Source organism: Rhinolophus sinicus, chromosome 15 (assembly GCF_057876585.1).
Source record: "Rhinolophus sinicus isolate RSI-liver-muscle chromosome 15, RSI-T2T, whole genome shotgun sequence".
NCBI classification, from domain to species: Eukaryota; Metazoa; Chordata; class Mammalia; order Chiroptera; family Rhinolophidae; genus Rhinolophus; species Rhinolophus sinicus.
The window spans coordinates 49892045-49912595 of record NC_142515.1 but is presented as its reverse complement, the minus strand read 5'-3'; positions in this window follow the sequence as shown (position 1 = coordinate 49912595).

The following is a 20551-nucleotide window of genomic DNA, read 5'->3' as shown; positions in this document are numbered from 1 at the left end:
GTGATTGTGGACCCCACAGCCCTGCTGCCTGGGCGGATCCATCAACTGGCTGTGTGGCCTTGGACATGACCCTTAACCTCCCTCTGCCTCAATGTCCTCATCTTCAAAATGGGAGTAACAAAACCACCTACCTCACTGGGTTATTGTGAGAAGTAAAAGGGTTATCACGTAGATAGCACTTAACATGATGTCTGGTACACAGCAAGCTCTGTTGTCCTCAGCTGACAAAGATTAACTGATTCACCGACTGGGGATCAAGTCCCATTCCAGACACTGAAACCACAAAGGTGACTGAGACGTGGACTGCCCTGGAGGAGTTGTGGGGGGGTTGGGGAGGGGGTGACGGAGAAACCAGTGTTCAACAGACCCCAGTGGGCAGAGGACTGTGGTAAAAAGAAACCTGGGAGCAAGGCAGGTGCATGCAGCTCTGACTGGTGACTCTTGATAAAGGAACTGGCACCTGTGAAGGAGGTGAGAGTGAGGGCAGGACTGGGGTGGAGTGGGTACTCTGACCAGAGGGGACAGTGTGAGCAAAGTCCAGCAGCTGGGAAAGTACGGAAGTGACCGCATTCAGGGAACAATACATAGACCAGGTCCCCAATCTACAACTGTCACCTTGCCAGTCACACCCAGTGGCCTTGGGCAGAGAAAGAACTTCGCTGGGAATGAATGAACAAGAGACCCTGTGCTCAGGGAGGCTGACAGGAACTGGCCACATAGAGCTAACTTTGGGGGAGGTGGGGAAGTGGGGGCAGAGGGGACTGGCAAAGCAGGAGGCCTGGGAGTGGCGTTCACACTCAACCCACCCCCAAGATTCTCATGGAAGGCTGTTTCCCCAGGAAAAGGGCCTGGCCCTCCTATTGCTTCCATAGCCCCACAGCCATTTGGGTAGGAAGTAAAGGTCCAGAGCCCACACACATCAAGGGGTGCAAGGAAGGTACTCTAGGTCCCCGACAGTCAAGCAGCCCTCCCAGATTCTAAGAGTTGGGGTTTTGCTTGGGAGGAAAGTAGGGAGTCTGACTGCCACACCTTGTCCCCACCCCCACTTCCCCTTGGACAAGTTGGTCTAAAAACAGTCCCAGGGAGGGCAGGGCTGCCTTCTGTAGCTCAGACCGCCTGGGCTTTCCCTAGGAGAGGGCAGGGTACAGTTCCCCAGTGGAGCTGGTGCTGGTGAGGGGAAGAGGTCAGGTGCAGGGCCTCGGGGACTCTGGTGGCAGCCCTACTTCCTTAACTAGCTCATTACCATTTTTCTGATGGACTCAGTGAGGGGCCCACCGGAGCCGCTGGCAGTCTCTTCACAGATGGGGAAATTGGAGGCCAGAGGGACAGAGTGAAGTCCTTTTGCTCGCGCCACCTGGCTGGCAGGGCCCTCATGCTCTGACCCCGCTGCCCGCGGCAGCCTCCTGCACCCACCCTTTCCTGACATGTTGCCCCAGTTTCTTCGGTTTCTTCTGGCAGCGGCCTCCCTCCTGCTCCTCCACCCCCACCTCCTCCGGGAGGCCTGCCCATGTTCCCACAGCCGCAGCCTGGCTCCGCCCTCACAGTAATTCTGGAGGTGTTCGTGCAGTTCTTGGACGAAGGCTTTGCACCCTGGAGTGTCTGTCTCGTTCAGCGTTGCAGCCCCAGGGCCTGGACACAGTGGGGCCTCCGTGAACACTGCTAAGGAAGAAAAGGGTCCCATGAGGGCCCAGCCACCTTTCCAATGGCCACTCGTGATGGCTAACCGTTCGCAGCTTTCTCCGCTTCATCAACCCTGCCCAGAGTAGTGCTGTAGATAGTTTTGCAGGCATAAACCTGCACACAGGACTAGGGGCACTTCTCCCAGACCTGAGAGGGTTCAAGGGAGGTGTGCCCATCTGGGGAGAAGGACCAGCACCCAGTAGGAGGAGGCAACCAGTTTCCTGTGGGATAAGCACTGAGGCCTTTTCCCTTTTCCCACCTCCTGGGGAAAGCAGAGTCCTGCTGAGAATGCCCGTCTCCTCTCCCTGAGTATGGACCGGTGTACTAGGGGCTGGTATGAGAATCATAAACATTGCTCATCCTCCAGGGAACCCCTGACCTGTCCAAAGCGGTCACCACCCCTGATGAGTAGAAGAGGATACTCTCTCCAGCATTCTGGCCTCTGCCAGGTGACACCACCCACTGCTGGACTCAGACCCAGTTCTGTCCCTTGGCTGCCCCGGTGCTGCCCTGGCCACAGGCCTCAGGGTCACTGCTGGCAGGCTTTGCTACCTGCTGGCCATCAGCCCATGGCCCTGGAGGCTGAGGATGGCATCCTGGACCCTGTATGTCACACAACCTGCCACTATCACCATTGGACTGCAGGAGCCACACAGGCAGCAACTGTTTCTGGAGCATGCAGGCTGTGAGCCCCAGGCTTCAAAGAGCATCCAGGTAGTGCTAGTGCCACTTCTCTTGGGGCGGCGATGGGCCTCGTTCTCCCTGCCTGGTCCCTTCTCAGCACTGAAGCTCTGGGCACAAAATCCTGAGATCAGGTTTCAAGCCTCAGGTGTAAGGGATATTGGTATCATTTAATATTTTGTGTTATAATTTTAAAGTATAACACTTTTCATTTGTATCATTTGATGTTTTTCATTATAATTATTATCATCATCCCACAGACCTCACCGATTTAGTCCTTCGTGTCAGCTTCTGTCAACTGTGGGGTGTATACACGGCTAGCCCCACCGGGGTGGGTTTTGTACAAACAGGTCCCACCTGGACCCAGCCTCACCCCTGGACTCCAGGACATGAGCCCACGTCACTGCCAGCCTGGGATTCTTGCGGTGGGGCAGGATTCGGGCCACGGATGGAGTTGCATGACCCACATCTGTTCATAGTATTAGCCCCAGAGCTGGCAGGCCATGACTGTAACACAATTCAGGGAACTGTTGGCTCCACTCAGCTCATGTTTCCAGCCCAGTGGCTGGGAGGGACGCACGCGTGGAGAGGGTGGCAGGGGCCTCTGGTTCACGCAGCCAGAGAAGACTGCAGGAAGACAGTACGTCCCTCCAGGGCGCCGCTGATGTCCGTGCAAGCACCAGGGCCTCCAGAGGGCCCTGGAGTGAACCTGGCTCAGCTGCCCGGCCAGTGGTATCCTTCCCGACCTAGTCCTGCAGTCCCAGCTCCTGAAGTCCTGGCCTCCCTTCCTCCCTCTGCCTTCCCTGACCCTCTCTGACTGAAGCAGGGAAAGAGGGTGGTGGGGGTGGTTAACGCTGCCTCTTTGATGTTGCTGGGAAGAATACTGCCCTAGACCCCCAGGATGAGGAAGACAGGTTTCTCTTCCCTGCCTTCTTCACAGATGCCCACCAACTCTTTCTGTCATTGGTACCTGCAGGTACCAGGGACCCAGGGATAAGCTAGGCACAGCCCAGGCCTTGGTCAGGTGCTCCAGATTGTGGGTCCAGGAAAAGACCAGGGTCCCTTGGCTAGGTGCCCAACTCCACCACCGATGGGGGGATCTTTAGCCAATTCTCCTAAGATCCCTGGGCCCCCCTTCCTCTTCTGTGCAACGGGAATCTCAGGCCTGTCCTGCAGGCTGTTGGAGAGGCTGGGGGGCTGGGCATGAGCTGAGGTATGGGGAAGTCCTTCACAAGCCCAGAATGCCCCACACGGTTAGCTGTGTCACAGAATGTTTTGGTCCTTTAACTTCCCTGAGGAGAGACGAGGGTCTATGGCCCCACTGAACTCCGTAACCAGAGCTGAGACAGACCTCAGTGTCTGCAGGAACCAGGAGTTAGAGAATTTGAAGATCTGTACACTTGATAGAAGATGCTAGAAGGTTCTGGGCTTGGTGTCTAATTACTGGGCTACCTGAAAAAAAAAACACAAAAAAAACAAGGAGATCCTTGCCCTTGAGCCACAAATAATAGAGTGGTCAAGATAGCAGGCACCCTGAAGAGGGGTTCTCAAACTGTGTCCTCTCAAGCTTTTGGGCCCCCAGGGGTGTACAGATGAGTGGGGGCAGGTGCTCCAGCCCTGCCCATGTTTCAATCACCCACTGTTATCTCTTTTGTTTAGTGTAATTAGAACTTCGACTGGAAAAGAGGTTACACTACTAAAATAAATGTTTAAAAACCAGAGAACTAATCTAACCCCACAATTTTACCAATAAGGAAACTGAGGCCCAGAAAAGAGAAGTGGTTTGCCTGAGGCCACCCAGCTCAGTTGTGTCAGAGCTGCTGCCTGGGCCACAGACCCCTCGTCCGTGGGAAAAGAGCCAACACCCTGAAGATGAGAAGGACAGTGGAAAAGAGGGGCTGCCCCCATTAAGGCCTGGGCCTCAGCCACAGCTCCCCTGACATGACCCCAGAGGCAAGGCCTCAGGGCCAGGAGACATAGTGTCCCAACCAAGGCAGTCCAAGATGCTGGTGTGGGATGGATAGGACAGCAAAAGCATCCCCTGCCCACTTCCCTGACCAGCTAAGAGCTGAGCCCCAGCAAGGCCTCTCCAAATAACCAACTACCCCAGGCCCTGCTGTCCAGTTTGCCACCCACTTGCCCAAGCACTCCCTCAGATTCCTCACTGCAAGTACCTGAGGCAAGCAGACAGGTGGCCCTCTTCCCAGTTTGCAGTTGGAGACAGAAGTAGGCCTGGAATCAAGCCCTGTGCTCTTGTCATTATTTCCTGCTACTCTTGGTGTCTCTCCCCAGCGCTCACCAAGAGCGGGTAGTTGCCTTCCTCCCCCAACACAAGCTCAGCCCTTACGCTCAACCCCATGTTGACTGGCTCCCCTCCCCCATTGACTTTAGCAAGGATAGGCCGCCCACCCCCGGTACTTCACAGGTCTCTCAGCCCAGAGTTCCCGGCCTTTCGCACCGCCTAGGCCCAGGCTCTCTCCTGTGGAGTAAACAGAACCATCCCCTGACTTCAGAGAGGTTGGTCCACAGAAAGGCCAGGAAATCCAAATAGGCTCCCACACCTGCCTTTTCCCTAAGATAGAGCTACAGCTCAGTACCAGGGAGACCAACCATCATGACTTACCCAGGACTCTCCTGGTTAACACTGGAAGTCCCAGGTTCCAAGAAGCTCCTCAGAGCTGGGCAAACTGGGACAACGGGTCACTCTACTCAGCACACGCACATACCCAGAATCGTCACCACTTTCTGTTCCTCCCCTGAACAGGGTCATTCTTTCTGTAACCCTGGTGTCTGCTGAGGCTAATTGGTAGGACCACAGCCAATCCCTTCGACCTGTCTGGCCCCCTCAGGATTGGGGCCTACCACAGGCCCACAGTACCGTCAGAGACCTGGAGCCTACTCAGAGGTAAGCAGAGGGCCCACAGCCTGTTGGAGGCCCAGTCCTGCCCTAGGCACTGTGAGGTAAATAACAGAGCGAGTCCCAGAAAAGCTTAGTGGGATCCTGGGCCTCAGTCCCAAACCAACTTTATCCTCAAGCTGGGAGGCAGGCCACTTTGGGGTGATTCTAGGTGGGGCAACCCTAGGACTACAGCCAGGCAGGGCCTGCCTGGGGCCCACTGAGGCTGCCCCTACCTGTCTGCGTTTGAGGTGAGTCATTTCCTTCCTCAGCTGGCATGAGGCTGGGAGGGTAAGGGAGGGGATGGCATCTAAAAATAGCAAGGCCCAGACTTGGAGATACCCAAAGAGCTTCTCCTTGGGCAAGGGAGGAGCCAGCTTCTCATCCGAGCTGACACCAGCTATGGCCCCCAGTCACACGCCTGCATTAGGCCGAGGAGGAGGATGACGCTGAGACAGGCTGCTCCGCCCCTTCTCAGGCTCAGCGTAGGGTGCTGAGATTTGAGGAGGCATCTTAAAGGCTGAGACACACAGAGCAGTGTTGGGTGAGGTGGGAATTTGAAGGCAAGAGAGGCCTCCAGCTGACAGGGCCTGGGGAGGGGCAGGAGGGTACGTGATTCGGAAGGCTTGGCCCACCCTGGGGCTGGCAGAGGGGACAGGGACTAGATCACCAGCCTGGATTACCCTCTCACATCATTTCCACAGAACCACGATCACTCCCCATCCCCACCCACACAAGGGGACACACAGACACAGACCTCGCACTCAGCCTGCCTACGTGAATCATTTCCTCTGAATAAGACTCATCTCCCTGCTAAGTGGGACTCAATTTCCCTGGTCAGCAGCATAGACTGAGGCCCCACTGTGTGCTGGAGCCACACCCTCGGGGCCAAAGAAGCAATGATCATGACTATCCCTGGCCTTGGAGACATCAGAAGAGACCCACTCAAGAAAGGGTAGGACAACACCCAGGTCAGAAACAAAAGAGGCCGGGAAGGCCCTGTGTAGTGAGACAATCTGGAGTCAGGCAGGCCATGTCAACCCAGCACTGCCACCTTCCAGCCATGTGACCTGAGACAAAATATTTGACCGCTCCCTGCCTCAGTTTCCTCATCTATATAATGGGTGTCATCTATATAATGGGTGACATCGCATGTCAAAGACAATAATCTCCCCACGCAGAGTTCTTTACATCAAAGCTCATGGTATGAGGCTATCAACTTTTAAAAACAAAAAGACCTGAAGACTTCAGTATATATTTCTATCCCCAAGACCCAAGATAATAATATTCTACTTGGCCCCCACCTGTGATAGGTAAAGGTGAGGGGCAGTGGGGAGAAAAGAGCTGCATTTCACAATCGCAAAGGCCTATTATGAGCACTTCATATTTACCTTTTTCTCTTACCCTCACAACAGCCTTACGAAGCAGGCCTACTACCCTCATTTTACATGTGGAAAAATGGAGGCCCAAAGTTATTAAGTAACTTGCTCGACATCATACAGCTAGCATATGGTAGGAACGAGATTTGGACCCTCATCTAAGGCAAATCCTTGTGCATTACGGGGTGTAGGCGGGGGTCTGTTATGTCTGGAGTTGGATGAGGATTCACTGATCTCTGACTTTCAGGAGCAGACCCTTAGACACCAACCTGGGGTGACGAGTTGTGCCAAGCCTTTGACTAGGGGCTGCCTTCCTTCTGTCTCCTCTCCTTCACCCTGAGCCCCCACCAGCCATCAGGGCCCCTCCTAGAAACACTGAATGTGCTATACCCTCTTTAGGGGTTACCACCTTTACTCCTTACAATAGCCCAGTGAGGGAAATGCCATGACCTCCACTTGACAGAAAAGATTTACAGGCCAAAGGGATCATGAACCTGCTGGTGGTCACAGAGGTAGGAGAGGCAGAGCCTGGACTGAGCCCTGGCCTCTTGGACTCCTAAGTGGAGACTCTGTCCCCACACCCCCGCTGTCTGGTGTGTGGGGGTAGGGGGTTCCTCTGCTCTCTCTCCGGCTAATCCTGCTTTCCCTGAGTCTTCCCTGCTCACACTTGCTGGATTACACGCAAAACCCAAACCTTGCATCAGCCAGACGAGCCTGGTTCTAGTAAGAGACTCTTTCTTCTTCTCTGGGCTTTCCCCGCTGTTATCTGACTCATCCTCTGCCAGTCCCGGGAGACTGAAGAGAGGCGGCCTCTTATCCCTATAGTACAGATGGAGAGACTGAGGCAGGAAGTGACTTACTCCAGTGAGTCAGCAGCCAGAGCTGGCAGAGGCCCAGGCTGGGAGGCCACAGGTATAGCTGGCATGACCTGGAAAATGTCCTTAGAATGCCACACATTCTAGTTAAAGAGTTTTTAATGCCAGTTAAAGAGTTTTTAATGCTACATGTCGTGTTCCCCTGAAAATAACACCTAGCCGGACCATCAGCTCTAATGCGTCTTTTGGAGCAAAAATTAATCTAAGACCCGGTATTATATTATATTATATTATATTATATTATATTATATTATATTGTATTATATTATTAGACCCATTCTTATATTATAGTAAAATAAGACTGGGTCTTAGATTAATTTTTGCTCCAAAAGATGCATTAGAGCTGATTGTCTGGCTAGGTCTTATTTTCGGGGAAACATAGTAGTAGGCATAAATATCAAGAGATTTGTGTTCAATGAATGAATGTTGCAGGCCCTGAGTGAAGACATGAGGGATGATGATATTGCAGAAAGGATACATATGATATAGGGAATTGAAACAAAAAAAGGAAAACATCGGAAGCCCAGTCTTGTCCTGTCACAGATTCCCTGAGCCCAGCTGGGGCTGGAGCTCCCAGTTCTCACCACTACACGAATCATCATATATAAAACTGAAAGGAACAAACGAACGAGCCAAACAAAGAAATAAAAACTCATAGACGCAGACAACAGTTTAGTGGTTACCAGAGAGTAGGGGGGAGGGGTGGTAGATGAGGGTAAAAGGGGGTCAAATATAGGGTGATAAGAGAACTGACTCTGGGTGGTGAACACACAATGCAATATATAGATGATGTATTACAGAACTGTACACTTGAAACCTATGTAATTTTAGTAACCAACGTCACCCCAATAAATTTAATAAAAATTTTCAAAAAAAGAAGTACAAATTGGCAGTTACAAAATAGTCATGGGGATGTAAAGCATAGCATAAGGAACATAGTTGATAATATTGTAATTATTATGTATGGTGCCAGATAGGTACTAGAGTTACTGGGGTGATCACCTCATAAGTTATATAAAATGTCTAATCACTATTTTGTACACCTGAAACTAATATAATATTGTATGTCAACGGGAATTGAAAATTTTAAAAATTACAATAAATAAATGAAAAAACAAGAATCATCACGGCTATCATTTATTGGGTGAGTCCTAATGACCAATGGGGCTCATAGCCACTATCCTGTTTAATCCCTACTACAACCCAGTGTACATCAGCAAGCGGCAGATGACTTATCTGAGGCTCAGAGACCTTAAGCGACTTCCTCCAAGAACACATAGCTCAGCCCTTGTTCCAACAGACATGGGACAACAAATCCGGAGGCTGACTTAGAATAGCTCTCCAAATCCAGCGGGGCAGATGAGCCCCAGCGCGTGCGGCTCCCACGTGGGCTGCCCAGGTGTGTCTGCGGGTTGGCACCAGGAACTCATGTGTCTGTCAGTGCAGGGCGGGGGTGGAGGCACAGCACGGAGAACACAAATCGCCCGAGGATAATGAACCAGGGCAACTGGGAGGCAGATAGTCTTAGGGCGAGGGGAGCTGCCCGGGCGTGTGTGCTGGCACATGCCCACCGGCGTGCGCACGGCCGTGGGCCTGGCCTGTGCAGGCGCAGTGAGAATTCAGTGCAGTGCCCTCCCACGAAACCCTGCACAGGGGCCGCGAGAGCAGCGGGAAGGCCTCAACTGCTGTGATCCGGTCCTGCCAGGGCCCCTCACCCCCACCGGCCCAGCGCCCGCGGACTCGAGCCGCAGCACGTTGCCTGCGATTGCCCCATCCGGCCGCATCCGCTTGAGCCGTCCTGCACGTTGTGTACACAGCGCACCGGGAGGGCGGGGCCGCCCAGGCTACCCTCGGCCGCGGCCACGGGTCCGGCCTCTGTTCCCTTCCACTCCTCCTCCCTGAGCTGAGACCCGGGTCACGTTGAGTCCCCAGCGACCCATTAACCCGGCGGCGACTGGAGCCTCTTCCCAGACACCTTTGATGGTTGCCCTTTGCTCCGTCTTCTCTGAGCTGACAAATGAGGGAAATTGAGTAAGCCAGCTCAGCAAGGCAGGAAACTCCTGGCCTCTTTGTTACTCAGGATTTTTCAGCAACTTTTTTTAGAGGGGGTGAAGGGGAATTTGGGAGGATACTTCTGGGTGACTTTCTGGAGAGAAGGAGGCCGGCGACTAGTGCCGTTCTCCAAGGCTGATCTTAACTGGCCCCTATCTACCTCCTAGGTCAGGCACCGTGCTTGACACTGGTGAGTGCTCCACAGATTCTTGTTAAAGTATATTTCCTTATCTTCCTGCTTTGTGTGGCTGCCAGAAAGAATCCCCAAGTGAAAGGTGGCGGATTTAGGCCTGGAGCTGGAGGCTGACATTTGGGGCCTTAGGTGCTGCCTTTGGTATGGGTTTGCGGTTTCTCTTGGGCAAATCCCTTGACCTCTCTGGGCTGCATTTCTGTGGAGGAGTCAGTAATAAAGTAACCTGCCAGGCCTTAAGGCTCAGAACAGGCTTTGAACTTCTAGCAAGCAGGAGAAAACACCTTCCACAGGAAGCAGAGAGTTCCTCTTGAACCTTGATATTCTCCTGGGTCTTTCAAGGATGGAGCCACAGTGTTCTGTGTCCAGACTGAGTGTAATGAGTGGCTCCCTGTTGCCCATAGAATCAAGTCCAAATTCCTGGGCTTGGCATTTGAGGCTTTCTGACATTGATTCTATCCTGCTTATCTAGCCTGATTCCCAACTACACCCCTACACTGTAGCCTTAGGAGGAGTCTCAGATTTCCCCAGACACACCGCACAGTGTTCATATTTCTATGCCCTTGCTCATGCTGTTCCCTCTGCCCAGAATGCTGTTCCCTACACGTCTTGAATGATTGGCTCCTTCTCGTATAGCTCCTCACTTAAATGGCAGCACCAGTGACATTTGAGACCAGAAAGGTCTTTCCCAGGTACCCAGTCTAAAGCAGGGGAGCTATTGGTCCCTCTCAGAGCTTCTTGTTCCTTCCCTCCTCAGCTGTCCCTGCATCTTGGGAGAAGTTTGTCTCTCCACTGGACTGGAAGGCCTGAGGGAGAGACCATGTCCATTTTCTTCATCTCCATATACCGAGCACTTACCAAGGTGCCTGGCACATAGAAAGCGCTTAATAAATATTTATGGAAGGAAGAAAGGATGGATGATTGATTAGCAAATACATTGAGAACAGCCTAAACGTCCGCCATTGTTGTAAATGATGGTATAGCCAGACAATGGCATACTATGCAGTCATTAGGTTGACATGGAAAAATGTGCCTGATACCTTGAGAAGGGAAGAAAGAAAGTTGATCCATCTCTAATTTAAGAAAACTGGGGTTTGGGGTAGGCATGTATAAAGAGAAAGGCATAGATGTGTCTGTAAACATAAGAAAAAGTTAAGACCATGTACACCAACCTAAATATCCCTGAGGAATAGGATGCAAACATTGTCGTAGTTTATTACATATCTCAACCCTTGCTTAGACATCGTCTCCCCTGGAAGTCTTCTCTGATCCTGCCCTTGTGTTAGATGAGCTGCCTCTAAGCTCACAGCCAGATGCTCAGAAGCACAGGCTGATGCTCCTTCCTCAGGGTCCAGTCCAAAGGCTGAGTATGTGAAGGCAGCTCAGACAGACGACAGCAACTCCTTTGGGTGCATGAGTCGGTCCACTTGGTGCAGGTAAAAACAGAGCTGGTGAGTACAAATGACAATGGCAGGACTCATACCAGGCAGCCTGTCTCCACCCCCACCCCCCAGGTGATATTACTACAGGTGGCCTTGAACTAACAGCAGAGTCAAATTGTGACAAGAAGCCTGGCCTTCGTGCAAGGCTAGGCCCAGCTGGCTCACTTCCAGATTTGGGGTGCTCACCCTCTGCTGTGGGGGGCACGCAGGGCAGCTTCTTACTGGCGTTGGGGTGCCTCAGAGTTGAGAAGGGTCAGATGCAACTTGGAGAGAGCAAAAGTCCTGCTGACTGACTGCCCACTTGCCCACTGTCTGTCCCACAACAGCTCCCATGAGACCTACAACAACACAATTCAGACCAACTAGGCCAGGGGAAAGGAAGGAAGAGCGGCAAAGGGCTCAGGGTCAGATGTCTGAGCTTCCATTCCCACGGGTGCCTCTCATTATGCTTGTCAGGAAGCAGAAAAGTGCAAACCTTCGCCCAGCGTCTTTAATCTCTTTAATCTTACTCTGGTCTCTCTTCCTCTGCCTCTCTCAGAACAGGTTTCCCATCTGGAAAATTATGGGATGGTGCAAGGGTTGACCCTCCATTCTGGAGTCACCCAGTTTCCAGTTGTTTCAGGTCCATACCTACCAGCCATGTGACCCTGGACCATTTCTTTGCCCCCCCCCCATGCCTCAGTTTCCCTAGTAAATTAGTTAATGCACGGCAAGTGTTTAGAAGCAGACCTAATACACATGAGTGCATCTGTTATCTGTGTGTGTTAGCTATTATCTGTATGCCTAGGATAATTACAGTACCTACCTCATTGAGCTGTGGTGAGGGTTAAATTAAATAATGCATAGCAAGTGCTGGGCTATGTTAAGCATTTGCCTTACTAAAGATATTAAAAAAAAAAAAAAAAAGGTATTAAGATGGGAGTACAGATCTTGGTTTCTGAGATACCAGGGGATTAGCATGGTTGCGGCTGGTGGCTTCCTGGGAACGGAGCACAGGGCCTTCTCTGGCCCAGGCAGCCACATTGGTTTGAGGGTGTCGCTGTGCTGGGTATTGCTGAGCTATCTGGTTAGTCAACTGCCTGCTCCTTCAAACCCCTTTAAACCAGCTCTGTCTGGCCTGGCTTTCTCAACACAGCACCCTGGCAGCTGTCACAGGCCCAGAACACTGGGCAAAATGTCAGGCCTGCTGCAAAATACATTGGAACTTTATCTGACCCCTGGCTCCTGTCCCAACCAGAAATACATTGGCTGGAACTTGCAGCCAATACTATGCAAGTTCCAATACGATGCAAGCGAGCCTGGGGGATGGAGGTGGAAGGCAGCGTTGGATCACAGACCAGATATGCCCCCACACCATCCAGCCTTGTTGGCCCCCCTTTTTATTTGTACAATTCTACTAATGAATGCTGCTTCTAGTCATGAAGTGATTTTTTAAATCTTGGGCTTAATCATGAGCCTTAGATTTGCAGAGAAAGAAGAAAAACAGGATCATTCCCCTCAAACTCAGGGAAGTTCACTGCATAGCTTTCTATTTTTCTTCCCTCAGTATTGATTTGCTGCAGGCAGGCTTATGGGAGACCAGGACTATCCTTGGTGTGGTGGCACCATCTGGAACTCGTCAGAAACTGCCCATGACAATGGCAGCAGAGGCAGCCATTCCAGATTGGAACCTGGCCAGCTTTGGAGGGGACATTGCTCAGTCTGGAAGTCTCTGCCCCGTTCTGCTTCCATTGGCAACTGCCACAGTGAGGTCCCTGGGAGTGTAGCAGTTCCCAGGCCAAACATGTCTTTCTGCAGGTACTCCTCAAAGGACCATTGTCTTCGAATGAAAGGAATTCCAGGAGCGCCCCATCCCAAACCCTCATTTGAGCATTGATGGAGCTTGCTAGTGAAAGGAAACAAGGAAAAGAAACAATGTGTTGTGACCTGGAAAAGCTTTAGTCGTTAGCTTACATTTTTAAGAGCTCCAAAATTTCCCATGACAGGTAATATTTTCAAGACCCTAAACCTCCCAGATGTAGAATTCCCTTAGATTAAGAAGTTTTGAAAAATCAGCCTGATTAAATTTGAGTATGGACTGGATATGAGATGATAGTATGGAACTATTGTTAGTTTTCTCAGATGTGAGAATCACATGTGATTATGGAGCAGAACAGCCTGTTCCTAGGAAATTCATGATGAAGTATTTGGAGGTGAAACATCATGATGCCAGCAACTTCTTTGCAAATGGTTCACCAAAAATATCTTGATTCAGATAAAGCAAATATGGCAAAAGGTTAACAATCTTTGAACTAGGTAGAGCGTGTCAAAGTATTCATTGTGACATTCTTGCAACTTTTCTATATGTTTGGGGACTTTCTAAATAAAACATTAAGGGGGAAACGTTTAAATAAATAAAAAAGTTATTCACATGCAAACAATACAGAATTCAGCTTGCCATAGCTAAATTTCACCTCTTCTCTGAGGATAGACTAGCAGAAACAAGATTGTGTCCAGGGCTGCTGAGTCGCACCAACCAAAGAGAACCATGTGTAAAGAGTTTATTAAGTACTTGTCTGGAAACAGTACTAATCATGACTCTTTCTAATTTGTGCCCAGGAGAAGACTCATCTTGGAAACTGGGAGAGTCCAGCCCTTTTAGCTGCTTGGCACCCAATTTAACACAAGTCAAGAAACACATTTTGAAGACTGACTTATGAGCAAAGCCCTGACACTTTGCAAAAGGTGTTTTCTCCCCTGCCTATAATCTGATATTGAGTACAAGGTGGCCACAATTTTTTTACTGTTGTTGTTCTATGTTGAACTGTGCCTCCCTCACCTCATATATTGAAGTCCTACTGCCCAGTACTCCGGAATGTGACCTTATTTGGTAATAGAGTCATTGCAGACGTGATTAGTTAAAGTGAGGTCAGCAGGGTGAACCCTAAGCCAACCTGACTGGCATCTTTGTAAAAAGGGGAAATTTGGGCACACAGAGAGATACACTCATGGGGAGAACACCATGTGAAGATAAAGGCAGAGATTGGGGTGATGCTTCTATAAGAAGGAATGCCAAAGATTGCCAGCAAACCACCAGAAGCTGGGAGAGAGGCCTGCAGCAGATTCTCCTTCAGAGCCCTCAGAAAGAACCAACCCTACTGACACCTCAATTTTGGACTTTTTTTTTTTTTAAGATTTTCACTAAAAATATAGTTAGCGGGCCAGCCCAGTGGCTTAGGCAATTGGAACTCCGTGCTTCTAACACCAAAGGCTGCCGGTTCGATTCCCACATGGGCCACTGGGCTCTCAACCACAAGGTTATCGGTTCAACTCCCACAAGGGATGGTGGGCTGCACCCCCTGGAACTAACAACGGCAACTGGATCTGGAGCTGAGCTGCGCCCTCCACAACTAAGATTGAAAGGACAACAACTTGACTTGGAAAAAGTCCTGGAAGTACACACTGTTCCACAATAAAGTCCTGTTCCCCTTCCCCAATTAAAAAAAAAAATATATATATATATATATATATATATATATATATATATATATATATATATATATATATATATTTAGCATACAATATTATATTAGTTTCAGGTGTCCATCATAGTTATTCAACATTTACATACCTAAAGAAGTGATCACCATGATAAGTCCCGCAACCATCTGACACTGTACCACACTATCACATTATTGACTATATTCCCTATGCTGTACATTACATCCCCATGACTTACTTGTTTTATATCTGGAAATTTGGATCACTTATTGCCCTTTACTTTCCCCCCCTTTTTAATTTTTCAGTTACAGCTGACATTCAATATTATTTTATATTAATTTCAAGTGTATACCATATAGTTAGACATTTATATAATTTAAGAAGTGATCCCCCTGACTAGTCTAGTACCCACCTGGCACTATACACATTTATTGCCATATTATTGACTATATTCCCTACGCTTTACTTTATATCCCCATGATTATTTTGTAACTACTAGGTTGTACTTCTTAATTCCTTCCCCTTTTTCACCCACCCCTTCAACACCCCTCCCATCTGGCAACCATCAAAATGTTCTCTGTATCTATGAGTCTGTTTCTGTTTTGTTTGTTTATTTTGTTCTTTAGATTCCACATATAAGTAAAATCACATTGCATCTGTCTTTCTGTGTCTGACATACTCTACCTAGCACAATGCCCTCCAGGTCTATCCATGCCCCCGCAGATGGCAAGAACCCATTCCCTTCCCTGGCCAGGCAATATTCCATTGCATGTATGTACCACCTCTTTATCATTCATCCATTGACACACCCAGGCTGCCTTCACATCTTGACTATTGTAAACAATGCTGCAATGAACATGTGGATGCACATGTCCCCTCAAAGTAGCATTGTGGGTTTCTTTGGATAAATACCCAGAATTGGGATTACTGGGTCCTTCTTTGTCTCTTGTCATAGTCTTTGTTTTAAAGTCTAGTTTGTCTGGTATAAGTATTGCTACCCCAACTTTTTTCCTTTTTTCGTTTCCATTTTCATGAAATAACTTTTTCCATCCCTTTACTTTCAGTCTGTGTGTGTCTTTCAAGCTGAAGTGAGTCTCTTGTAGACAGCATATGTAAAAATTTTGTTTTCTTATCCATTTAGCCACCCTATGTTTTTGATTGGAGCATTTAATCCACTTACATTGAAAGCAATTGTTGATAGATATGTAATTATTGCCATTTTATTATTCATATTTTTTATCTTTCTTTTTTTCCATATTAAAGAAGTCCCTCTAACATCCCATGTAATACTGGTTGGTGGTGATTAACTCTTAGCTTATTCTTGTCTGGGAAGCTCTTTATCTGTCCTTCAATTTTAAATTATAGCTTGGCTGTGTAGTGTAATCTTGGTTGTAGGTCCCTGCTTTTCATCACTTTGAATATTTTGTGACAATCCCTCTGGCCTGCAAATTTTCTGTTGAGAAATCAGCTGACAATCTTATGGGAGCTCTTTTATAGGTTAATTAACTGCTTTTCTCTTGCTGCTTTTAGGATTCTCTCTTTGTCTTTAACCTTTGCTATTTTAATTATAATGTGTCTTAGTTTGGGCATATTTGGGTTCATCTTGTTTGGGACTTTCTGCACTGCCTGGACTTGTATGTCTATTTTCTTCAGCAGGTTAGGAAAAGTTTGAGTCATTATTTCTTCAAATATGTTCTTAATCCCTTGCTTTCTCTCTTCTCCTTCTGGTACCCCTATGATGTGAATGTTGTTATGCTTGATGTTGTCCCAGAGGTCTCTTAAACTCTCCTCATTTTTTTGGATTCTTTTTTCTTTTTGCTGTTCCAATTGGGTGTTTTCTTCTACCTTGTCTTCCAAATCGCTGATACAATCCTCTGCTTTATCTAGTCTGCTGGTGATTCCTTCATTTCAGTGCATTCTTCATTTCAGTTACTGTATTTTTCACTTTATTTCTATGGTTTCTATGTCTTGTTTTATGCTTGCTATCTCTTTGTTGAAGTTCTTACTAAGTTTCTTGAGCTTCCTTATAACCAGTGTTTCAAACTCTGTCTCTTGTAGATAGTTTGCTTCCATTTCATTTAGTTCTTTTTCTGGAGTTTTCTCCTGTTCTTTCGTTTGGGACATATTTGTTTCCTCATTTTGGCTGTCTCTCTGTGTTTGTTTCTATGTATTAAGTAGGTCTGCTATGTCTCCCAGTCTTGCCTGGTGGCGTTAAGTAGTAGGGGGTCCTGTGGAGCCCAGTGGCACAGTCTCCCTGGTCACCTCCTCTGGGTGCTCCAGGCGTGTCCCTTGTGTGGACTGTGTGCACCCTCTGTTATGGTAGAGCCTCGATTGCTGTTGGCATGTCAGTGGGTGGTAATGACCCTCTGATTTGCTGTGGCATTTAGCCACATCCACAGCATGTGGACTGCTGTGCAGAGGGGTTACCCCATGGAGCGGGATTCACCCCAACTGGATCTGATGCCTATTGAGACCACCCTTTGTGTGTACCACTTGTGGGCCTAATTGGGCAGTGGTCTGAAGCCAACCTCCAAGTATGTTGGTTCTGAGGCCTCTTGGGAGGGGCTCCAGTGCAGGCCCGGGTCAGCCACTGTCTGTGATTGGCTGGGGAGTACCTTGTAGGAGCTACAAAGTGATCCACAGTTGATCGTTGCCTGTGCTAAAGTTGGAGGCACATGAGAGAGGCCACGCTGAGAACCAAGGATGGCTGCCACCAGTACCGGGTCTGGGGTAGCTCTGCAAAAAGCCAGGACAGTCCAAGGCCTGCTGCCACCTGCCAGCTCCTGTAAGGTTCAGCTGCTAATAAAGCCTCCTTCGGTATGTATGAAAGTTGGATGAGGCAGGGTCTCAATGAGTCAGCAGGGTGGAGCAGTGAAGCTCACAGGCCAATCAGATTCAGATTTGGCCTGCGGGGGTGGGCTCAATGCAGGAAAGATGGCGCCCACCTGCCAGCTGCATGGGAGAGGGGCTGCACACAAGGAGAAAGGGGACTATCCCTCCAGTCCTCACCCCAAAGTTACAAAACTGTCCCTCTCCGCATGTCTCCAGCGACCCAGAGTCATAGTCGCTCGCCGGAGCCCAGGGTGAGTACCTACACGGGCCCTTTAAGAGGATGTCTGGGTTTCCCATGGCCTTCCATCCCACCTGGATGGTCCGAATCCCTACTGTTTTTCACAGCCAAAAGTTGTGAGGCCTCCTATTCCTGGCACCAGTACTCCCGGCTGGGGAGCCTGGTTTGGGGGGGCTAGGGTCCCTCACTCCTTCATGGGGAATCTCTATGGCCAAGATCTCTCTCCTGATTTTAAACCACCACACCTGGGTGTAAGACTAGCCTGTTTAGCGTCTCTGCCCCTCCTACCAGTCTTGACATGGCTTCTTCTTTGTATCCTTAGTTATAAAACTTCAGATGGTTCTCCAGGTTGATTGTTCTATAATTTAGCTGTAATTTTGATGTGTTCATGGGATGAGGCAAGCAACTGTTTATTTACTCCACCATCTTGAATCTCGGTTTTGGACTTTTAGCCTCCAGAACTGAGACAATAAATTTCGTTGTGTAGGCCCCTCAGTTTGTGGTAATTTGTTATGGCAGCCCTAGCAAACTAACACAGTTTTAAAATATACATACCATAAAATTTACTGTTTTAATAATTTTTAAAGTAGATGGTTTATTGAGATTGAGTGTGTTCACATTTTTGTTTTTAGCTAGAGCAAAACCTAGGACTATGGGAAGGTTGGAAGACCTAGTTCCATATGGGCTTCTGCTTAGCTGAGTGACCTGTTTCATCATGTGTGCAGTGAAGAGACAGGGCAGACAACTTCCTGTTCTGATGCTATCATTACCCATGTGTGGAGAAATTATAATAGCATAATAGCTCACAATTTACTGAGCAATTATTATGTTCCAGGACCATGCTAAGGGCTTTACAAGAATCATCTCTTTTAATAATCACAATAACTTTATCAGACAGGTATCATTAGTCCCATTTGACAGATGGAGAAATTGAGTCTCAAAGAGATGAAGTAATATGCTCACTTTTGGCAGCCCGAGGATTTGAATGAACCTCTTAACCACTGTGTAATACTGCCTTCTAGAGCTTTAGGCCACACTGGCCTAAGAGAAAATAAAAAGCATAAGATATTGATCAGATTGAAACATGTTTGTTGCCAAATCAGCCAACTGCCATAGGGCCCTCATTGCACACATTGTCACACCACCAGCCCCACTCTCCCATGTCCCCGTGTTCTGGGGTGGGACTCTGGAGAGTCCAAGAATTCTAAAATCAAACTTGGTTTTTCAGGTCATTCTGAACATGTACTTATGGAGATAAAACATTTTATTTGACAGCTTATTAGCTTGAATTATACGTTTTGAATATTTAGACAGGTGGAAACATGAGTTTTCATTTGTGCTCCTACCCAGTGTCCCAGAGCTTAGAGGCAGCCCATTTACCATGGTTCCCCTCAGCCAACAGATTTCCAGTGGCCTCCCAGTGGTGGCCAGAGCTTGAAGGTCCCTCAGAGAAAAGCAATAAGTTAAAACCTCTTAGCATGGCCCAGGCCAGCTCTGTCCTCCAACAATTTCACATATTTCCATCAAGGAGCAGGAAATAAGTTACTACAGTGGGGACAAAAGTCCAGCTCATCCAGGTGGCCTAACTTGATGGTTCACCCATTGTAGAAACTGCTTCTCTGTAACTTGCACCTACCTGCTCAGCCCAGATTTTCCTCAGTCCTCAAATTACATTTGTTTTCTTTCCCTTCTGCTTACATCTCTCTGTTTCCTAGAATAGAAAAGGCTAGAGCAGGTTTGCTGACTAAGGAGAAGGAAGAACAGGGTTGAAGAGATGAGATAGAAAGAGGCTCCTGCTGGGCAGGGTCCCGGAGAAGATGCCCAGATGGAGGGGAACACAGGGAGGGTTATGGACTCTTAGCCTTTGGGGGCAGAGAGGGAGCAGGAGAAGATGGGCAAGCGAGAGGGCTCAGCACTGCAGAGTGGTTCTGCTGGGAGGAGCTGCTGTGTCTGATGGGAAGGGTGGTTGGCTAGGGCGAGTGTGTGGCAGAGAAGGGCCAGTGCAGCCTCTTGGGTGCACAGCAGCCCCACAACAGGGCCAAACAAGAAACACTAACTCCAGCTGAGGTTTGACTGAGGCGATGAGGGAAGGTGGAAAGTGGCTAAATATGCCCAAGTTTGGCTGTTGCCCCATTCAAATGCCTTTCTTCCATAATGCCCTGTGGCTGTGGCCAGGATTGATGGTGTGAAAGAGGGGGAAAGTTCCCTCTACCCTTCTAGTAGTTTCTTCTGGCTGCTAAGAATTAAATTGACATACAACATAATATCACAATTAATTTCATATGCAGAGTGGGTTCCATATTCAGCTGGGTAACTGAAGCTTAGATAACCTCCTGAGCTAAGGAAAGGGGTAGGGGGTCTGGGGATACAAAAGGATTAGGACCGTTCACAGGAAGATAGGCTTACCCTATTATGCAGATACGTTTAGGACAAAAGCTTGTCCTATTATGCAGATACGTTTCTTAGGAAAAAAAGAACCTCAGGTAATGGCTTTTTTCCTGGTATAAGCCCCTTTTCCAATGCAAATTTAGGTAGTTGAAGGGGAGATAAAGAACTTTTCCTGAATCTGCTGGGTTTTTATTGCTTTTAGCTCAAAATCATCTTTTTACCAAAGTGGCACATTTCAGGGAAGTCTTGTTCTGAACCCCTGCAATGGATGTCCAAAGCACTGTGGTAAACTGTCTCCTCACCCTTCATAGCAGGCCTGTGGGCTCAGCCAGGCAGTCTGTGTGGACATGAGAATGGAACAGGTGACTGCCTCGCTCTAGGTCCTGTAGCCAGGAGGATGTGAACATGAGGTGAGGCC